Genomic DNA, 21,927 nt, shown 5'->3' on the forward strand with positions numbered 1-21,927 from the left:
TCATTTCCGTCATTTTCATGTGCATTGATAAAGCACTGCAAAAAAACAATTTCGATATGGTCATAGGTATAACTGCAGTCAGTTCCTTTTTTGTTCAGTTCCCCCTCCGAAACATTCTGTGTGTGTGTGTGTGTGTGTGTGTGTGTGTGTACATACCAGGCACCTCTCTAAATTCCTTCCCCACAAGAGATGAGTCAGTAGCAGAGGTGCCTGGAGTTACTCTGCAGAGTCTCTTCTTTGCTGTGCTTTATTCAGAGCTTTCAAGGGCATCTGAAAAGAAAAACGCAGGGCCATTTAGTAGGTCAGTGAACACCTCAAATGTCTGGTGCTAGTGCTATATTACTTGAGAGTATAAGTAATTATGGGAGGGCTGGGTTGGTTAACATCCCCAGTTAAGCCACTGGTGCCTTCTCCCATTTGGTCTCCATTTAAACCTCCGTATCTTCCCTGTCTGGAGGAAAGCAAGCTGGAGGAGGAGTGTTTGCATCTGTTATCCACCACAAGTGTGGGCAGAAAGGGGGAAAGAGGGCTGTGTTTTCGCTGCTTCTTCCTGAGAGCTTTCCTCAGTTGGCTGCATTCTGCTCTCATGTCATGGCCCAAGCTCCTACATGACCATCTGCTTTCTGGGCTCCTTCCCTTCCCTTTCCTTCCCTGAACCTGTACAGAAGATGGGACTTTGAAATGGCAGCATCAGAAGTTCCTTGTACTGGGTCTGTCCCTTTGCCCATCCTAATTTGCACCACTGGCTGCTACATTCAGTGGATCCCATCTAGGGCAGTGATGCAGTGGCTATAGGGAATATTGGCATCTATCAGGAATGTTTGGTGAAGAGATCTTGTTTCCTCTCATCATTATTGTAGGTGCAGGGCTCAGGACAGACCCCTGGATGGTCTTAGTAAATATGCAAGTAAAACACCACACAAAGAAAAATCCGGATCCCACAACCATATTAGTATTACTTTTATGACAGTGTTTTGCTACTGTACATGTGTGTATCAGTAATGTAGAGAAGGTGGGGATGGGGAGAGACACGATGTGCTGAAGGAATTGAAAGGAATTGACAATCTACTGCAATCTACTGCAACTTTCAGTACAGCATTGAGAAATACCTTCCTTGCCACTGATGGAAACACATCTTGCTACCCTGAGGTGTCAGTCCAGGCTGCCTGTGTCTACCCCCAATATCAGTTGAATGGAAGCACCAACATTTCTCCCATATAGATCCTTTCATAAACAAAGAACTAAGTCGATACTACACATGTTATTTATTTCCTATGTAGAACAAAGGGATAGTTCTTTGTTTTCTTTCTCAATTTTGTTTTATAACTCAAAATAAAATATTTCTTTCCCATCTGAGTTCGCAATTCTAAGGCGTTCATGGAAAAAGATGAGAAATTCTCAACTGCCCATGACAGCAGTAAAGTAGAATAACAAGTATGAGAGATTTCTACATGTCCTGAAGGCTTCACAGCTTAACAAAGAGTTAGATAATTTACAGTGAGGGGAAAAACAAATCTGTGTAAAAGAAGCACATCATGCTGCAAATGTAAAGTCTGTAGTACTTTATTTGCATCAAACATGTTTTTGCAATAAAGCTCAGTATTATAGATCTTATGTCTGTTTCTCATTCTTTATTGTTGCTTTCTTCCACTGCCAGTTTTGCAGGTTCAGTGAGTAGCTGCACCAACACTAAAAGAAATGGATTGTTCATATATTACAAATACTTAATTTGCACATACCTGATGGGCTTGGATGTAAATTAGATGCTTAAATTCTGCACCAGTATGCAAGAACGATATACTGTGTTTAAAACATGTACACACAATAAAGGTGAGCTGGAGTTCATTTCTAGTAGAAACGCTCCAGAGGAGATGAGTCCCTTCTCCACAGTCATAGTTGTGATTAACAGCTTGCTAAGTAACTAACATGCTGACTGGGAAGTTTGGGCACCAGATTTGGGAAGGGACTACACAGTATGCATTCCAATGATCTTCTTCTCCTCCCCCCCCTCCTCCTCCTCCTCTGTATTTTGATAAAAGCATAAAACAAATGACACTTTGCCTGTCTCCATAATTGCCATCAGCTCTATTACCCATGTATTTTCTCATTTTTCTGGCAGTTTTACTGTGGTCTAGAAAGATAGAAGCAGCCTCCCCGCCCCACAAAACCTTTCTTAATTATTACAGCTGCCCGATGTTCACATCAGTCTTCCAATGGCCTTTCATGAATGGATAGAAGATAAATAGCTACCTAATGTGATTTAGTTAATTGATTGTTCTTCTCATGAACACATTGCAAAACCTTTGATTTTCTGCATATATAGATTCCATCAAGGCAGTAAACATCAATTTGTCTGCCTCTCCTTCACCTCCCACATCCCATAGCTCCTCATTGCAGATTTTGTAATCTGCATTTGATTCTGTTCCAGAAATGCTTCATTTTTGCTCCGAGAGCTCATCCTCAGGCTAGAATTTCTAGAACTGAAAGTGGAGGAACTAAGAATGTTGGTATCCCAAGCTGGGGAGACAGTAGTAGAAATGTCTTACTTTTCCACCAAGCTTCCAATCGGCCGTTTGAGTGCTACTTGAAAATGAGAGGAATGCAGTCAGCCCACCAGCACTGTGTGGGATTGCTGTTTTACCTAGACATGGCCAGCCCTACCATTACGCAGAGTGAGGCAGTAGATACTGAGTGCCAGATAGCAGTGGCAAGATTGGAGGACAGAACTATGTGTGTCATGCAGCCTGCCCTGTATGCGCTAAGTTACTCTGCTGCCCTCAGGTGGGCTGGTGGATGGCTGCTGTCCCCTTTCTGGTTAAGTAAGATTCAGCTGTGAGTCCAGTCAGCTTGCCTACATGGATTGGGGAGAGGAGCGATCTTCTCCTTTGCCTCAGACAGAAAAATGTCATGGGCCAATCCTGCACCTAGAAGAAACTGACTTTTAGGAAAATGGCAGATTAAGGCTATATTACTTTTTCTTTAAAAAAAAATTACACTATTTGTATGCCACTCATAACACTGTTCTCAGGAAAGCTTGCAACAATGAAACATTAAAATACAATAACTACCAATAAAAAGCAACAGAATATCATCAGCCACAAATAAAACAGTACTACGGAATGCATAGCATCACTAAGAGCAGATGTAAAATTCTGCACAAATTTAAAGTGCACAGGTCTCAAGGCCTTGGCATATAAAACATCTTAACCCGGTGCCAGGAATAAGGTGCAAAGAGAGACACCCTGGGGAATATTATATAAGGAAGATGCCTGGCAAGGGTCTCTGGGAAGGACATTTCATAACCAGGGTGCTACCACCAAAAAAGCCCTTTCCCCTGTAGCCACTCATCACACCCCACTGGGCAGGGGCACATGGAGAAGGACTTCCAAAGATTAACTCAGGGTCTGGGTAGATGGAGTGTACAACCTGCAGCTCACAGCCTGCCAGCAACCCAAAGCCAATCCCAGTGTGGTCCACAGGGCCATGGGACCCTATCCATTTTATCCCACAGCCCAGCTGATCAGCTGGACTGCCAGGTAGTGGTGGTGGCAAACACTGTTCCAGCAGTGGTGTTAGCAGTGCCAGCTCAGCAATCTCACTGGGGATCGCTGGGAGTTAGGATGGGTCATCTCCCCCCCAAGCCTGTGGCCCTGCTTCTGAGAACGCTGTTTTCCCACCACGACTAGCACAGCAGAGAAGCAGCGATTTCACTGAAGATCACTGGGGACTGTGAGAGCTGAAAGCCTTTCTGAACCCCCATAAATCTCTAGGTCTCAGTGGGCATGGTGGGGTGGTTTAAACCTCCCCATCTTGTGTGCTGAGGTGTGTGTGTGTGTGTGCACTCACGTGCATGTGCATGTGTATGTGTTTGTGTGAAGAATGTGTATGTTTATGGGAAGGAAGTGTGTGTGTGTGTGGTGGGGAAGAGAGTGTGTGGAGGGGAAAGTGTGTGTGTGCGCGCGTGCATGAGCACATGTGCGTGTGTGAAGAATGTGTATGTTTATAAGGAGGAAGTATATGCGTATGTGTGGAGAGGGAAGTGTGTGTGTTCCTGTGTGCACTGTGTGTGTGTGTGTGTGTGTGTGTGAACACATTGGGCCCTGTCTAGGGATGTTAGAGAATTCCGCCACAGATTCCAGTGAAGCCGGATTCTTTAGGATCCCGCGGAATCCCCCTGGGATGGAGCTTACCTGGCAGTGGATGCGGGGCAGCTCCAGCGGCTCCAGCGGCGGCTGGTCTCCCAGCCGCTGCCAGGCTGCTGCAGCCGCAAATGGTGGCCGTCTTAGTGGCCGCCATTTGCATGCCTGCATTAGGCCGTGATAGGCTACGTAAATACTTATGTAGCCTACACAGCAAACAGCAGGGGCGCAAATGGTGGCCGCTACACCATTTGCGCCCCTGCTCTTTGCCGTGATAGGCTACGTAAGTATTTACGTAGCTGATCACGGCAAAAGGCAGCCATACAAATGGCATAGTGGCCGCCATTTGCATCTCTGCCTTTTGCCATGATAGGCTATGTAAATACTTACGTAGCCTATCATGGCTTACTGCAAGGATGCCAATGGCGGCCACTACGACGACCGCCATTTGCGGCCACAGTAGCCCAGAGAGGAGCCAGCCAGGGTCCCAGGGAGGATTCCGGGGGGAAGGATGAAGCACCTCCCCTCTCCACGGATTGCCCGGCATGGAGTCAGGTAGGGGTTTCGTACATCCCTACCCCTGTCCCCCCACCCCCCCATTTGACACGGGACGTAGCCCTTGGGACCAAAAAGGTTATGCACCCGTGATGTAGGAGATTATCTTTCTGGTAATCTGGCCCCAAGCCATGAAGGCATATAGAGGTCAAAACCAGCATTTTGAAGCCCTGTTCAGGCATTCTGAACATGAACAAGGCAAATGTATGAGAAGAAGGAGCACTTGAGCCCTGCCCCTCTCCCACATCATGTTTGTCATCTTCAACTCATGGAGGCCAACAGTCTGAAGGGGAGAGCCTCCTACATTGTGGAGGGTCCTACGTGATCTGGAATGCTGATATTCCAGCATTTTGAATCGCATGGAGCGTCTACATGGAAACAGGAGGTTCTCATCTTCAGAAAGTCACCCTCCATGTGTAGATGGTGATGAACGTGAAAATGGAGAGGGTGGGGCTAGCATGCTCTCTATCCTCCCATGTTTGCTGTAACTGCATACAGAGTGTCTAAACAGGACTATGGCAACACAGGCAATCTGTGTTGACTAAAATTCTGATGAGCTGAAGCGGTGTGCAAATGCTAATGGCACACACAACATTCCATTTCATTCCTCTTTCTGCATGCCACTATAATTTCTCCAAAAGGTATTTTTCTTCTAGAGTTTTGCAAAAAGCTGTAGCATATTCAGTTTGTACCATTGGGTTCACATGTTCTCCTCAGCATGTGGCAATTTGATGCACATTCACGTCAAAAACATATGGTGAGGCCATGAAGAATGTGCCCTCAAGTCAGTAAGGATGGATCGAAAATAGTAGTTGTGTGCTGCAGTTTAAAAATAAATGTTTGCAGGAAAAAATAAGAGGTACAGCTTCTGAGCAGTTTTCCTGAACACCTGAGCCAAAGAAAAGATGAAAAAGTAAAGCGAGAAAGCCAAACTTGGAGCATTAACCTTTGCTGACCTTAACAAGTCTAGAAGAGGGAGTTGATCTGACTGATACAACCCTTGGGAGTAAAGCTGGGATTCCAAGGTCAGTAAGCACACATAGTACAATAGAAGCTTTTCAAAGATGATTCATTGTGTGCAATTTTGAACAAAGAGGAGCTCACTTCTGAATAAATATGCTTAACTGTTGGCCTGTGATTTATATTTCTGCAGTTGTGGTCATTGCTCTCTTGACTTTGTCTATGGGTGATGTAGATTGGCAACACAGGTTTGACTTGTCAAAAGGCGCAAGTAAGGCCTGATTCACACAACCATTTTCATTGAAGTAAGTCTTCCTGTGTTGGCTTCTGAGTCATAATAATCAACGTATTCCATGCATCACTGAAAACTACATGATGATGCCCAAAGTTGGCTATAGCCTTGGTCTTCATAGGTTTTAATTTTAGATGATCAGTTACTAAATATAACTCAAACTAATAGTGAGATGCATCCCAAATCTTTGGGTAGTATAATCAAAGACTGTCCCAGCTTGGGTAGGTTGGGGGGGGGGGTTAGTTTACAGGAAAACAGAGGTAAATCTGGTCTTCTTCTTCTTCGTCTTCTTCGTCTTCTACTTCTTCTTCTTCTTCCTCCTTTTCTTCTTCTTCTTCTTCTTCCTCTTCTTCTTCTTCTTCTTCTTCTTCTTCTTCTTCTTCTTCTTCTTCTTCTTCTTCAAAAGCTGTACACAGTAGCTGTTGTGCTACCATTTGTGCCCTATGCTTCTTTGTTTTTTGTTTTTTAGCTGCATATCCTTTTCACTGGCATATAAAAATGATTTATTTCTACCTTCAATTGAAGTGGAAAAGAAACTGTTCAGGTCCACCACTGGACCCACCAAAAAATCTTGGCTTCACCATCCCTCCCCCCTTGGCTCCACTTTCCCACAGAAAGAGTTGGAAAACAGAAAACAGAAGAGTTGCCTTAGCGGCCGTAATTATTCTAATTTGAAAAGCAGCCTAATACTTTTATATTGACATTTTCCCCCTCTCATCCACATTTTCCCAAGTGTTGGAGTAAAAGGTGCGGGGTATAGTATAAAGGAAGGGCTGTTTTCAGTTTTCTGTTCATTTTCAATCTTCGTTGTGGCCCGTTGTTTCCTTTATTTTATCAGAGGAATGTTCTACACAGTGACGATGTAATTGTATAGAAATTTGGATGGGGACTTTGTCATAGTCTTGAATGAAAATCCATCCATATTAAGCTGTTGAAAATGGAAAAGTGATGCCTCAGCAATTCTAATAGTGTAGAAGCAGCCTGAGCCTATAATCCTATTCCGGCATTCAGATGAATGTGTGGGGATTCAAACTGTGTAGGGGTCATGGAGACCATATGCATCAGCACTGTTAGGCTCCCCACTGACCTAAGCCCAAGGAAGACCTCTTTGGAGGAGAAAGTTGGGATTCAACAGCAAACCCCAGTCCCACAGAAGAAGTGGAGCAACTTGAGGAGCCCCATTGCAGGGTTGTCTTGATGAGGTCCCAAAGAAGCCCTTTGACCCCAAACAGAGCCCTGGTTGGTTTGCCAGCTCCCCTCTTGTCCTGCAGCTCTCCACAGCACCAATGGAAGTGGATCAAGTGGGAGACTCAGAGTAGTTGTCAGAATGCTCACCTGGTGACCAGATGCAAAGGTCTACTCATGAGCAAAGATGGGTCAATGAGCATTGTTCAAGATTGCTAGGATTCTCCATACATTGTCTTGCCACTCATCTTGTGCTGAATCCCTGTTTGCTTTTGTGGTTGCTGTTCACACTGCACAAATGGGAAATTGCTCAAATCGAGCAGCAACTGAATGTGAAATTTGCACAAATGTTCCCAAATTTGCACACATTTTCTGAAGTTTGCACATATTTCCTAATTTGTGCAACTTTCTTCCATAGACTAAAGTGGGGCTGATTCAGTCTACAGGGGAAATTTGTGCAAAATCAACTGGGAAAGTTGTGCAAATCAAATGCAACCACATGTCTGGCAATTTCTGAACATTTTGGGGAGACACTTGGTCATGCTTGTGTTCAGGGCTTCAAACATGCATGCATGGTTTGCGAACAAAAAAAGAAATCCTTGTACATCCCTACTCATGAGGAAGGAAAAGTCCTAACTGTAGACAGTGAGGAAACCAATCCATCTGCAATGCCTGAATCATTAGAGAGATAGCTGATAGCATGTACGTAAGCCTGGGGTAGGCAACCTTTTGGGACCATGGACACATATGGCAGTCTGAGATACTGTCCTGGATGCCACCACAAAATGGCTGCCATGGGAGATATGGCAAATAGGGATGGGTGAACTTACCATGGTCTGCATTGTGACGTGCGCCACTCACCGGACCTCCACCGTATGGCTGCCCCTGCTTGCAGCATGCAGGAAGTCGCCAGGCAGTCGTCAAGTGCATTACAGGCATCATTGGCCACTTCACCTGTGATCTTGCATAAGCGGTCATTTGACATCCGCCATTTGCATAGAATGGCCATTACAAAAATGGTCAAGCTGCCATTTTGCAGCTCAGTGAGAGATTGGGGGTTCCCGTGCTTGCCCGAGCCCGACTTGGTGTGTGCTGAGTTGGGCAAGCACAGAGATCCATGGACTGGTGACTGGGGTGGTGGGGTGGGAGGTGGTGAGCCAGCGATTTTTCACCAGGCCTCAAGACCCAGCCGGATGCCTGTGCTATATCTAATGGCAAAGGACAAGTAACCTGCCCAAAAGACTGAGTGCAAGGCAGAGGTGAGGTTGAAGCCCCAACAACACACTAAGTAACTCCTTTGACCTCTCAGTTTTCAGCACAAACAGAAACACATCTCACAGCAATCCCAGGGAACCTTGGTAGGCACCAGAAATGTGTCTAGGGGAGCATTGCTGTCTGTAGGCACCATGTTACCTACCCCATGTTGCCTACACCTCAGTCTTCTCACAGACCTTTGCTGGATTAATAGCTTCCACTGAGCTTCTTGCTCCAGCTTCCTTGCTTTGGACAGCCCCCAACATCCCTACCTGCACCACCTCCTCCACTTCTGACCTTTGCATGTAAAGCATGAAGTTCAGAGGGGAGAGTCTAAGCGCATTTGGGTGAATGAGATTAGAAGCCTCCCAGTGAAGAGTAACCATGTTTCAACACCGGGAGGAGCTGTGTCTCAGTGGTAGATCAGCTGCTTTGCATGCAGAAGGTCCTAGATTCAATCCTTGGCATCTCAAAGTAGGGCTGGAAAAAATCCTTCTGAAACCCCGGAGAGCCTGTGCCAGTCAGTGCCATCAATACTGCACTAGATGGACCAATGATCCAACTCAGTATAAGGCAGCTTCCAATGTTCCACTAGACTGTCCCGTTTCGCTTTTGATTATTAATCAGTTGCCTGGAGAAAGATCAATGTTGATTAGCAGGGGAGAATATTGTAATAAAATTAGTAGGCTGTTTCCACACTGAACATGTGAAGGTCTCCAGCAGGGATGGGGATGTTGGGGGCAGGGCTTTCATATGCGGCCTTGCAGCCCTCTTTGTGCATTTGCAGAGAATGCCTGAAGAGGGCTAATATGGGATGAGATTACAGATGCACCCTCTGTTTCTGAGAGTAAACCCATATTTCTGAAAAGGGAAGAGAAAACATGAACCTACAGTAAAGTCACAACAGACTGGTTATGTAAAGATGAAGGCACCACTGATATGAGAAGAACTAACAAACCTACTTGCATATTCGCCCCCTTGCAATTTGTGTGGAAAAGTTCAGAGCAATTTGTATTCCTTGATCTTTCTCCTCTCCCATGCCCTGAATTTCCCAGGTGACGTTTACCCTCTTGACTCTCTTGTTGTGCTATTATTGCTGTGTCAATGGCAATCTGTGTTTAAGGTTGATACGGCCTTTCCACAATCAACCCCAATTAGAGTATTTCAGAGATTGCAGCCACTTCATGTTCCATAAGGTTGAGGCTGGATAAATGAGCTGCCTGCTTATATGCATGTGGTTAGCAAAACCATGTCTAAAAAATCAATAGGCCATTTTTTTTTAGATAAAAACCCCAAACAAAACAAGAACAACATCCACAAACTGAAACAGGAAACCTGTAATTGGTGGTGCTATTTTTGGCTTTAAAAGAATCCTGTTTAGAAATGTCTTATGAAGTCTAAGGGGGAATCCTTATGATTTTATCACCACATACTATAATCTCTAGTAATCTGAGTACAAAAGCTGTTTCTGGGAGATGTATACTGTATAGAATATCTAGAATATCTTTCGGAAATTACATGATATTCCTGATAAACCACATTGAATGGGGGTTACTTTGCCCACTCCTATTTCATATGTATTCTTCCTGCTTTACTGTACCCTCCCCCCAAGGTAGACATTTAATAAATACATACATAAATACAATTAATATTCAGTGGAGGTTGGTGGCTCTGATTTCAGTGGGGCTTTAGATCCATTCTGGGTTTTAGTCAGAACCAGCCAAAACTCTACATGAGCTATCCAGGGTCCTTAACCCTATCCCCAAAATGGTTTTTGAACCTTGGATAGCTCCTTTAGAGTTCTGGCTGGCTCTGACTAAAATGCAGAATGGGACCATAGCCCCACCAAATCGAAGCCACCAGCCTCCACTGTTTATATTGCACTTTTACAGTCAGATTCTATCCACGCTTGTTCAGAAGTAAGTAAGGCTAAATGCCACTCAATTCAATTGGAGCTGCCTACTCCTAAGCAAGTGTGCTTAGGATTGCAGTCTTGCAACATGGTCCTGTATATGTTTACTCAGAGGAAAATCTCATTGACTGGGTTCAGATGACACACCATGACTCATCATGGGTTGTTTAACCGACGACAAGCCACAGGACCCACAGGGGTCAGGTTACATATGCAACCTCTGCTTCGGGGTTATCGTATTATGAGAACCCGGTGAGTGTGAGTCATGTGAGGGTTCAACAATCCTCATGTGACCCTAATACAGACCATGGGTTATGCAAGGGTTAATGCTCACATAACCCATGCTCACTAGGTTTGCATGACACGACAACCCCCAGTCAGGGTTTACATGTTCAAAATGGCAGCCACATGCAGCCTGCATGAGCTGCAGCTTCACCATGGGTTAAATAACCTACAGTGGGCTGCCATGTTGTGTGAACATCCCCATTGTCTTCAATAGGGTTTACTCCTAGGTAAGTGTAGACCCACTGAATTCAATGGCTACTTTATATTTAGGGAGTGTGTGTGTGCATGTGTTTGAGAGAGAGGAATTACCATTTTTCAGCTATTGTACAACCACATTAATACTAGAACCCAGGGTCATACAACGAAGCTGAATGTTGGGATACTGAGGACAGACTAAAGGATGTATTTCTTTACACAGCACATACTTGAACTATGGAATTTGTTTCCTCATAGTTAGACTCTGGAATTTGTGGTTGTTGTTGTTCAGTCGTTAAGTCGTGTCTGACTCTTCGTGACCCCATGGACCATAGCACGACAGGCCTTCCTGTCCTCCGCTCTCTCCCGGAGCGTGCTCAAGTTCATATTCATTACCTCGGTGATGCTATCCAGCCATCTCATCCTCTGCTGTCCCCTTCTCCTTTTGCCTTCAATCTTTCCCAGCATCAGGGTCTTTTCCAGTGAGTTTTCTCTTCATATTAGGTGGCCAAAATATTTGAGCTTCAGCTTCAGTATCTGTCCTTCCAGTGAGCAGTCAGGGCTGATTTCCTTTAGGATTGACTGATTTGACCTCCTTGCAGTCCAGGGGACTCGTAAGAGTCTTCTCCAGCACCACAGTTCGAAAGCATCAATTCTTCGGCGCTCAGCCTTCCTTATAGTCCAACTCTCACAGCCATACATTACTACTGGGAAAACCATAGCTTTGATTATACAAACCTTTGTCGGCAAGGTGATGTCTCTGCTTCTTACTATGCTGTCTAGGTTGGCCATAGCTTTCCTCCCAAGGAGCAAGCGTCTTTTAATTTCATGGCTACAGTCACCATCTGCGGTGATCTTGGAGCCCAAGAAAATAAAATCTGTCACTGCTTCCATTTCTTCCTCTTCTATATGCCAGGATTTGTGGTGGTGGCCACTAATTTAGATAGCTTTAGAAGGGGATTAAATAAGTTTATGGAGGATAAACCTATCACTGGCTTCTAGTCATGAGGGCTCAATGTTACCTCCAGGGCCAGAGGCAGCATGCCTCTGAATACAGTTGCTGAAGAACAACAGCTGGAGAGGACAATTGCCCTAAGGAGCTGCTTGGGGGCTAACCACAGGCATCTCTTTGGCCCTTGTCGGACTGGGTTAGATAGGCTTTTCTGGCCTGTTCCAGCAGTGCCCTTCTTATGTTGTTATGCATCCTGATGAACTAAATTCAGGTTCCGCCTTGGGGCTGACTGTTTACCCTGAAGGCCAAATTTTATGTGTCTGCATGTGTGAGCACGCATGCATGCATAAGAGAAAAATTATGGTCATAGAATAGTAGGGTTGGAAGGGGCCTATAAGACCATCAAGTCCAACCCCCAGGTTTTCCAGCTTCTGCATACTCCAAAGGCCTAATTTTATGTAAGGCCCTTGGATTGGGGCCTGACTGTGTGTGTGTGTGTGTGTGTGTGTGTGTGAGAGAGAGAGAGAGAGAGAGAATGAGTGAAAGAGAGGGAGAGAGATCAAGATTGAAAGAAATCATGCTATTTCAGTTTCTGCACACCCTGAAGACCTAATTCCATGTGGGGTCATTGGTTTGGGGCCTGAGTCTGTGTGTGCCTGTGTGTGTGAGAGAGAGTGAGATTGAGATTGAGAGAAATCATGCTATTTCAGTTTCTGCACATCATGAAGGCCTCATTTCAAGGTGTGGCCCCAGGCTTGGGGCCTGACAGTGTGGTGTGTCTGTCAGTGCATGTGCGAGAGAGCGGGTTGGTGTGTGTGTGGAATGGAATTACATTAGATGTACCATCACTACTGATTAAAAAAAAAAAAAAAGCTTAGAAGTGAGGCGAGGGAAGAACCAAATATAGAATTCAGGACTTAGCCAAAGTTACAGGTTTTGGATGAGACTGTGCTAGGACCATTCATCACCTTCACATTGCTGTAATGGAAGAAAATGCAATCTGCTTCCCTTGCTCATGCTTGTAAATGAATATTTCATGAGACCTTCTCAAGCTGCAGCCGTTGTGGGCTCCACTGACAGATACGTTGTTCTGAAAATGGCCCTTATGGTTTAATCCTGTTGATCATTCTTAGATTCATAAAGAAAGATTTTTTTCTCTTTCTGTCTCCCCCCACACACTTTTTTTTTTTTTTACAACAAGAAAGATTGAGAATTTAATAAAGGTCCCTAGATCAGTTCAATGTGGCATGCTATCCCATAGTAATGAGACAATATTTGTCTATTTTTCAAACTGGATAGTGAGAAAAAAAAAGAATCAAAAGGTAAAATATATAGACCCAGGAATGTTATGAATATAAACCACTCTGAGACACCATTAAATCCCAAACAGACTGCTAAAACAAATACTTATAGCAAGAAAATTAAACCAGAGGAGAAAAGAAACATTTTTAAAATGTTTTGCTAATAACCAGCACAAACTTTCTACCCGGTACTCCAGGCTGATTAGCACTAGTTTATTACTCAGATTAAAAAAAGATTTAAAATAAGGTGAAGACAAAGAAAGAAATATAAAACGTCTATGTTGCACTTGGACAGCTATGTGAGGCAGACAAAAAATCCACATAGACATTGTCAGATATGACATGTTTGTTTTTTGCAGCTTTAAAATTGGTGAAAGTGTTGATCAGTCCCCGTCCTCCCTCATCAAATGCTCCTAATATGCCTATTATGAGTCAAGCCAACTTGGATTAGGGATGTATGAGAATTTTGTTCCTGTTTACAAACATGATCTGTTTGCAACACGGAACACAAACACAAGCAGGAACACAATTCTTGGGAAATTTATGCAATTTCCTGAAATTGTGTTCAAAAGTACTCATATGCACAAATGTGCAAAAAATACAGATTTGGGGGGATTTGCATACATGCACAAATCTCCCTCCATTCTCATTTTATACTTTAGCGTATGTGGGGGAAATGTGCATTTGGGGGAAAAAAATGTGCACTTTCCCCAATCAAAAAGGCACATTTTTTTCCCGATCGAAAAAAGAGAGACACTTTGTCCAGGAACGCAAACAAGGCAAAATGAGCTTCAAGGAAGAATTCGGAGAACCTCAATGAGCTCAAACATCACATATTCACCCATCATGGTAGGTTCTTTGGTCACATCAAAATATCCATGCCTGGAAGAGATCCATGTAGCCCGACAACAATGGTTGTTACAGATAGCACCTTATCCTAGACAAAACATTCAGTCATCTGCCGAAGTGTAATTCCTCCCAGCATTAGATACTCAAGCAAATACAGTGTTTTATAAAAAGGATTGTTGTAGTCAACGGTTGTGATTCTCCTAGTGTACCTACAGTGTTCCCCATGTCCAAGGGAAATCCTCAACATTCTTATGGTGCACATGATGCAATTATGCTTCAAGCAGAAAAATGTTTTCTTGGTTTGTGTAAAGAAAACCTTGTAAGGAAGTGGAAATGAAAACCATTATGATTTGTAATTAAAAACAAACATTTTCTATATCATACATTTCAATTTTCCCTTCCTTTGCAAGTTTGATTCTGAAAGAACTGACTACTCCTTGCAGTTCCTTCAACCTAATTTTTCAGGCATTGCAGTGAAAATCCAAAAAAAAAAAAAAGATATCTTAAAAAAAATCTAGTCTAAGGGTTGCTTGTCAGATGTGGTTTCTTGACATCTCTGTTCAATAGTTTATAATAATCTCTTTTCAGTGATTATGGGTTGTTCCTGAGGGAAATATGACTTGATTGCTTTGTTTAAAATGTGGCTCAAGTTGCATTGCAAAGACTCATCTTTTTCCTAGCATTTTAATTATTCATTTGTCTATGGAAAGTCTGAGAGCTTTGTCTGTCGGCAAATAAAACACAAATGTGTCCCTTTCATTTTTCTAATTAGGTTCTATATTGGTTTTCGTATGATGCACGGATATGGTACCTGATATCTAGCAGTACCCTGATTAGGCATGGTTCAGCAGTAATGTCTTTCTAAATAATTGTCTTTTGGGCTTTAATGCAGCCCAATCTTATGCATGTTTACTTCGAAGTAAATCCCAGTGAGTTCAATGAAGCTTACTTGAAGGTCTGCATACTATGCATGCAGCTTTACAGCCTGAGCTTATGCATTTACTGACACATGAGTCTCACTACATGGAATGTAGGATTGAATCCTTAGCTTCTCAAACTGTCAGCATATGGTACAAATCATGTGCATGCCTACTCAAAAGCAAGTCCAATGGTGTTAATGGGTCTTACTCCCAGGAAAGTGTGCATAGGATTGCAGCCTAAGTGAAGGGTACTTGGATCACAGTATCATAGAATAGCAGGGTTGGAAGGGGCCTATAAGACCATCAAGTCCAACCCCCTGCTCAGTGCAGGAATCCAAGTCAGAGCATCCCTGACAAAGCTGGCTGTCCAGCTTCAACTTGAATGCCTCCAGCGTGGGAGAGCCCACTACCTCCCTAGGTAATTGGTTCCATCACCATATTGCGCTAACAGTCAGGAAGATTTTCCTGAAGATCACATAGGAAGCTTTTGCCTTAGGCACTAGGCAGCTTTTGCCTTAGGCACTAGGTCTGTGTGCATTGCTTCCATAATTGTACCCCTGTGATGGGTTACCCTTTCATGACTATAAAGTGTTGAATTGCTCTCCACTTTCCAGTTCCTGGTGACATAAAACAGCTCGATGGCAACACTATGATGCCAGTAAGATTAAGAGGTGTGCGTGTGTGTGTGTGTGTGTGCATTCTCAAAGCACAGCTTTCATGCTACTCTTTCTCCCACCTGTTTGCTAGATATTCAGTCCTGCTCGGAAAATGCCAAATGAGAGCTGATGTGTCCCCTGCCCTGCCCCCATTTCTAGTTTCTTGTTGTTGTTCAGTTGTTAAGTTGTGTCCGACTCTTCGTGACCCCATGGACCATAGCACGCCAGGCCTTCCTGTCCTCCACTCTGTCCCGGAGCATGCTCAAATTCATATTCATTGCATTGGTGATGCTTGCTATCTAGCCATCTCATCCTCTGCCGTCCCCTTCTCCTTTTGTCTTCAATCTTTCTTTCCCAGCATCAGGGTCTTTTCCAGGGACTTTTCTCTTCGCATTAGGTGGCCAAATATTTGAGCTTCAGCTTCAGTATCTGCCCTTCCAATGGGCAGTCAGGGTTGATTTCCTTTAGGGTTGACTGATTTGACCTCCTTGCAGTCCAGGGGACTCGTAAGAGTCTTCTCAAATAGATAAGGCATTGACATTTGGCAGAGACAATTGTTAATACAAAAATTGCACTGCACAACTTTTTCATTGGATTTCTTTGTTTTTCTTTTAATATTGAAATCTCTCCTTTCAAAATGAGAAGACATACAGTATAGCACCTATCATACATCCAGCAGAATATCGTTATGCATGGTATGATATCACTGAACAGAAAAGCACGATAAAAATGAAATTTCAAAATGGATGCCAAAATAAAAGGAAATAGGGCATTTTGATGCCTTTTGGGGAAAATAGTTGAGAAATTTTAAGGCTTTATTTATGATGATAAGCATTTACTTTCTGGATGACACCAACTTGTCCAGAATACTGTCTCCATCAGTGGCCTGCCAGTTGTTCCTGGAAGGTCACAAGCAAGGATGATCTTTCCTCACATGTACAAATCTGTTTCACTTTTTGTAACACTGTTTTATATTCACATTGTTTTAAGCACAGGTTCCCCCTAATATATGCATTTTGGCAAGTATTACCCCCTAATATATGGCTTTTTGTACACAATTTTCCCTAGCATACACTTCTTTTTTCTTGTCTTTTCTTTCCTTTTTTGCATGCATGCCACGATCGAAGAACTGCATTGCAAAATTTGGGGAAGTACAAAAATCAAAGCACAACTGTGTTTTGGTTCATAAATTAGTTTGGAAAGTGCAAATTAGGTGGATTCATTTTAAAATGTTGTGAACAGGGATGGACAGTCATGCCTCTAATCTTGTGTACATGGTGGCTTTATGGCTGCCATTTGTGTAAAAGAACTTTTACACAGAATAACAAGTCACCATTTTTATGCAAAATGGCGGCTTTCTAGGGGACCGGGCAGCCACACAGTGGCTCGTGTGGCACGGCAAGTGGGGGCAGGTGACTGGCGGGGTCTGCAGATCCCTCATATCAGACACCTGGAACATCCCTAGTTGTAAACTAAACAAATTTCTCCCCATCCCTACCTGGCTAGCCTAGAGAGCTACTGTAGACCTTGTGTACGCAGGAGTCAGAGCATCCTTCAGGTGTGGAGAAGGAAAGAGTTGTCTAACATCAGCCCCTGTTATTGGCAGGCAGTATGAAGTCCATAGATTGGTCATGACTAGTGTAAACACTGGGATCCTTCTGCCAATGGTGCTGCCTGTGTTGAGGGGGCCCTGGGCAAGATCCCCTCTGCCCTCCCACTCCACATCCCCAGTTTCGTTCCCCCGTTTCTCTTTCCACCAGTGCTCTTTCTCTTCTCCCCTTCTCCCCACTTTCTCTTTCTGCTCTTGTCTTACTTCACTCTCCCTTTCTTTCTCCCTCTGCTTTTTCCTCCCATCCCATCTCTAGGGATGGGCAAATGAGTAACATTTGAGATCACCAAGATTCTCTGAACATCATCTCACCACTCATTTCGTGCCCAATTCCTACTTGCATTTGATTGCTGCTTGCTCTGTGTAAATAGGGAACTTGCACACATCTCTTGTTTAAGCGCTGGTTGATTTGAGCAAGTTTCCCCAAATTTGCACAACTTTCCTAATTTCTGCAACTTTCTTCGATAGGCTAAAGTGGGGCTGATTCAGTCTACAGTGGAAATTTGAGCCCATTAAGAAATTTGCATAAATCAAATTGGGAATTGTGAATGAGACGGACATGAGCACATTTTCAACAATTTACAAATATTGTCGGTGGACACATATACACACGTGTGCTCACGTCTGGAGCTTCAAATGGCGCATCCTTGCATGACTGGCGAGCAGAAACAAAATTCTCATAAAACCCTACCCATCCCTTCCCCCTTCCCTAGTGCATGCTCTCTCTCTCTCTCTCTCTCTCTCTCTCTCTCATCACTCTTTTCCTTCCCCCTTCTGATGCTCATTCTCTTCCTTTATCTTTCTGCCCACCCCCCATCCCCCATCCCCTAGTGCTCACTCTCCCTCCCTTACCATACAGTGGTACCTTCTCTTTGCTTTTAACTTTTAGAAAAGATTGGGCATGCCACAGAGGAAGTTGTAGCTCTGCCTGACATCCAGTGTGTCTCTGGGCTCATGTGGAGCAGCCTAGAGGCTCTTTGGAGAAATGAGAGGCTTCCTCCACTAACAGTTAAAAGAAACAGAAACAAAGAAAAGGCTGCATGGTAATGGGGAAGAATGAGCACCGAGGGAGGGGAGGGGAGGAAGTGAAAGGAAATAGTGAACAGAGGGAGATAGAGAGGCCAGCAGAGGCAGACGGTATACTTGCCTGATTCTTTTAAAGACCTGTGAGGTGACAGTAATGGGGGTGGCGGTCCTCCAGGCTGTGAACCCCCAGACCTACACCCACTAGTGAAGCCCTGGAGGAACCCCTACCTTCTGCTTTTGTCTGGTTAACAGGGCAGCACTTTTTGCCTATTGCTCTTCAGTTCCTCCATCTTATCTAGCCTGCAAATTATGCTCACAGCTCTTCCTACTCCAGCCACTGATCTCAGGAACCCTGAGCTAGAGAAAACATCATCCAGCCTAGATTTAGCTTCTTTACAACCTCCACATGGTATAATAGTCTTCATGTTCCTTGTAGTGTTACCATCTTTAAAAAAAAAATCTATCCCCCACCCTTCAATAGAAAATCAAAGTGTCTCCATTACCTACTTTAATCTCTTTGTTCATGCTTGATTATAATGTAGCTCTGTTAATTGACCCGACTCACACTTGTGGTTAAACCTCTGCTATTCTCAGCAGAATCTGAATATTGCTGGGAAACCTTCAGAGAATGGTTCTCTGTTCAGTAACCTACCTGAAACTGTGTTGTCATGTAAGATTAGGTAGATTTTTAAAGATCCACTGGATAAGAAACAATTGAAATGTGTATTTTCCCATTGAGCACATATTATTTCCAGGGAGCTTGAAGCAGGTTGTAGCTGACACCTGTTGGTACTGGAGCATGCCTGGTAAACATTACTATCATTACAAGCTTCTCCGGGGACAGGGCAACTGCTCTTGTGTCTGCTGGTGTGACATAACAAACCACGGTGCCCACAATAGTATTTCACATACAGCTTTGCAGATGTCATTCAGAATTAGACTGTACTGGAGGAATGAAACATTTTTCACTGCAGTGCATTGCCCGTTTTACTTGTATTCTGTAACGAAACATGTGCTGCGTGGAGTTGGAAGCTGCCAGCTGTATTATGCTTCTTCTTCTTTCCTTTTTTTTTCTTTTTTTAAAGTCAACCATACAGCCACTGGGGATGGACAAAGAGGAGGCAGAGCTAAAGAAGAAAACAATAGAATTCTTCCATGGGTCTGCGCAAGATTTAAGAAGATAATACGTTCCTTGAGTGAAAAGTGGTGCAAGGCATGTATGATATTAATATCTATAGCCCAGATGTCTGTGTTTGTCCACAGAGAATCCTGTACATTATGGGAAATTGTTATAGTGCATACAGATAATTTTCCTTGCTCCTCATAGTGCAGAATTTAGGTTTTATGTGATAACTTATTTGGAAATTTCTAAAAAAAAGTAAAAAAAAAAAGTTTGGATTTCTTTTTCAACATGTGCAAGTATAACCCTGTCAACTGGGCTAACACAGGTGATACATTAGTTCACGGATCTTTGCCTTTTGCGGCTCTAAAATTGCAAAGTTGCTTCAAGAAGAAAAAGGAAGGGGGAAATTTCAGACAGACCAGATATTCAAACTTAGGGTATTTCATCACAATTTCATGAACAGAAATAACTGGCAACATGTACATTTACACTTTTATAACAAATTATTTTCTCCCTTCTCCCTACAACATATTTAATAATAGCTTCTGTCAAGGAGGTTCTATTTAGTTAATGCTTTGGGGGCCTCACACATACCTGTAAGATTATTCCTTTTTTGTATTCAATATATCCCACTGTTTAGTTAAAAACAAAAACCCTGTGTGGCTTACAAAAAACAACAATCAGATAGTCCCTGCCCTCAGGCTCATAATCTAAAAAGGCAGGAGACACAAGGAAAGGGATTGAAAGGGAGGAAGGGGGGAAAGTGTGATGGTGGTGCAGGCTAGATAAACTGGAGGAACTGAAGATTAAGGACAAGTCAGTAAAGCCCTAGCCATAGATTTTCTCCCTCATGTAGAATTTCTTTTGTTGCTGCTGGTTGGGCTGACTAAGGTATTTTGCTTCCCCCCACTGGTAGGAATGTGTGAATTAGTAAAACTTGAGCATAGATAAGTTCTCTGAATTCCATCTTGAAGCTTGTTCCAATCCAAGTCCATATCAGATTGCGAGCTATGTTGTTTTTTCGGATGAAAATCCCTGTGTATTTTCATGTGTATTTTTCCAAATCTATGCATCAGTTGTGTGCATCTTTGAAATGTACGCATTCGTCTCCCACTTATTAAAGCTTATTTATTCACATTTTTCAAGGGTATGCATTTTTTCATGTGCATTTTCCAAAGGTATGCATGCTGTCAGTTTAAATTTCTTTCCATCCACAAATCACATTGAAAGCTCGGAAATGTATGGACTTTGTCCGTAGATTGCACCTGAGTCTATGTTCAGTACAGAAGCTGGAAACTGGGTAAATCCTGATCAAAAATGAACTGAAACAAATTTCTCATACATCCCTACCCACAGGCAATGACATGGAAGCAGGCAGCTTCAGCAGGTTTACACAAGCAGTACCCACAGTGGGGTGGCAGAGGAGATGGCCACCAGGTAAATAGGTACTCCCACTCCTCACTGAATCTTTGGTATTGTCAGAGACTCTGGCACTTGAACCAGGAACCTCAGTCTAGAGAGGTTCTATCATGAACTAGGCTCCAATGTAGGGATGTACAAAAGTCACTTACCTTTTCACGGATTGTGTTCGCGGTGGGGGGGAGGCCCTCCCTCCCTCCCCCCAGAATCCTCGATGGGGGGGAGGTGATCCGGTCCTCCCCCCCAGAATCCTGCCCAGCCAGATCCGCTCCATGGTGGCTCCATGGAGCAGCCGGCCAGGGCCGTCCGCAGCCGGAGTTCCGGCCGTGGACTGGCTGGTGCGGACGCAAATGGCGGCCACCATAGCGGCCGCCATTTGCATCCAGCCAGGCTGCTGTGATAGGCTACATAAGTATTTACATAGCCTATTCCGGCTAACCCCCCCCCCCCAAAACCAGTGTACGCAAATGTCAGCGGCTATGGCGGCCGCCATTTGCGTTCCCTATTTTTCGCCGTTCTAGCCTATGTAAATATTTACGTAGGCTATTACGGCGAAAAAAAGGGAACGCAAATAGCGTAGTCGGCACTATTTGCGTTTCTTTTTTTCCCCTACATAATAGCCTACATAAATATTTACATAGGCTAGAACGGCGAAAAATAGGGAACGCAAATGGTGGCTGCTGTAGCCACTGCCATTTGCGTATGCTGGTGTTTTTTTTGGGGGGGTAGCCTTGATAGGCTATGTAAATACTTATGTAGCCTATCGCAGCTGCAAGGATGCCAATGGAGGCCACAGCAGCCTGGCCGCGGCCGGCCAGGCGACCAGCCACCGGAGCCACCACTGCCGGAACCACCGCGGCCGCAGAATCCACCACATCCGCACCAGGTAAGTTCCCAGGTAAGTTCTAAAGAATCCACCCTCACTGGAATCTGTGGCAGAATTCTCTGCCATCCCTACTCCAATGCCCTCTTTGCCCACAAAAGAGAACATGGTATTAAACACCAGCACCTCTTGCATGAAGCTTTTGGACTGACCAGGCCTAGTATACATTCCTTGGGCAGAATTTATATATAGGGGTGTCAGGGTTCCCCTTATGACCTGGACCTCCTGAGTGACTCTTTAAGGATCTCTTGCCTCCGTAAGAATCCCATCTTCCTTCCTTTATGTTCTGCTATCCAGTAACATGGGTGTTAGGCTGTAGGCGTAGGGTGACTGACAGTCTAGACACCGGGTTTAGCCTCAACTGTTTACTGGAAATGAAAACAAGCAAATTACAACTAAACGTATCTACACA

This window comes from Heloderma suspectum, chromosome 4 (assembly GCF_057233095.1).
Source record: "Heloderma suspectum isolate Gila_16-S chromosome 4, 16-S_ref, whole genome shotgun sequence".
NCBI classification, from domain to species: Eukaryota; Metazoa; Chordata; class Lepidosauria; order Squamata; family Helodermatidae; genus Heloderma; species Heloderma suspectum.